The sequence below is a fragment of the Octopus bimaculoides genome, chromosome 2 (assembly GCF_001194135.2).
Source record: "Octopus bimaculoides isolate UCB-OBI-ISO-001 chromosome 2, ASM119413v2, whole genome shotgun sequence".
In the NCBI taxonomy this organism is placed as follows: Eukaryota; Metazoa; Mollusca; class Cephalopoda; order Octopoda; family Octopodidae; genus Octopus; species Octopus bimaculoides.
Window position 1 is genome coordinate 28,261,938 of NC_068982.1, and position 1,701 is coordinate 28,263,638.

Below are 1,701 nucleotides of genomic sequence, written 5' to 3' on the forward strand. Positions count from 1 at the left end.
AATTGCTGTTTCTTTTCAGATATCATCAGATAAAGGTAATTAAAATTCATTAAAATGACAGACTTATCAGACTTTCAAAGAGGTCAAATTGTTGGTGCTCGTATGGCAGGGGCTAGCGTAGCGAAAACAGCCGAAATGTTTGGTGTATCAAGAAGTACTGTCTCGAAAGTAATGACAGCCTTTGAGAAAGAGGGATAAACCTCCTCGTCGAAACAAAACTCCGGAAGAAAACCAAAACTTTCAGATAGGGACTGTCGAACTCTTACGCAAATTGTTTGAAAGGGTCACAAAAGTACAGCTCCCAAAATTACTGCAGGGCTTAATGACCACCTCGAGAACCCAGTTTCCACAAAAACTGTTCGCTGGGAGCTGCACAAAACCAGATTTCACGGGAGTGATGCAATTATTAGAGTGGAGTAAAAACCTACAAAATTGGTCCCTGGAGCAGTGGAAGAATGTTATTTTCTCAGACGATTCATCCTTTACGTTATTTCCGACCACCGGCTGAATATTCTTGTGGAGACAGCCAAAAGAAACATTTGACCCAGACTGCCTTCTTCCAACTATTAAACATAGAAGTGATGATCTTGGGGGACTATATCTTTCCTTTGATGGCAAAATTAATAGTCAAGACTATCTGACCAAATTCATCCTATGGTTGCAGAACTGTTTCCGAAGGGAAACGCAATCTTTCAGAATGATAATGCACCAATTCAGTTAAAGTTGTTACTGAATGGCACGAGGAACATTCTACTGAAGTTGAACATCTTATCTGGCTACCACAGTCCATAGATCTCAATATTATTGAACATTTATGGTGCATTTAAAAAAACAAGTAAGAATTCGATATCCTCCACCGTCACCACTACAAAACCTGGAGACTGTTTTAGATAAAGAATGGACAGAAATTCCTTTGGAAACAATTCGAACTTTGTACGAGTCCATACCTCATAAAATTCAAGCTGTAATTACTGCCAAAGGCGGTCCTACCCCATATTAAAATAAAGTTGTTTGAAATCTTAAGTTGTTTGAAATCTTAAGTTGTTTCCATTATTTTGTCTAACCCCTGTATATGGTTGTGTGGTAGAAAGCCTGCTTCCCAACCACATAATTCCAAGTTCAGTCCCACTGCATGGCACTTTGGATAAGTGTCTTCTATTATAGTCTCGGACTGTCCAAGCCTTGTGAATGGATTTAGTTGGCGGAAACTGAAAGAAGCTCGTTGTGTACACACACACACACACACACACACACACACACAAACAACACACACACATATGTATTTATATATGTGAAAATATTTGTGTGTGTGTGTGTCTGTGTTTGTCCCCCACCATCATTTGACGACCAATGTTGGTGTGTTTATGTCCCCGTGACTTAGAGGTTCAGTAAAAGGGAACGATAGAATAAATACTAGGTGTACAAAGATTAAGTCCTGAGGTCGATTTCTTCGACTAAAGGCGGTACTCCAGCATGGCTGCAGTCAAATGACTGAAACAAATAAAACAACAAGAACAACAACAACAACAATAATAATAATAATAATAATAATTATAATAATAATAATGATAATAATAATTATTATTATTTGCAGGATCCAATTGAATCAAGGTATTTTGAAAATAAGGACACCAACTTAGGGTCGAGAATAACATATCCATGTATCAGCAGTATATATGGACATTCACGCATATATTAATG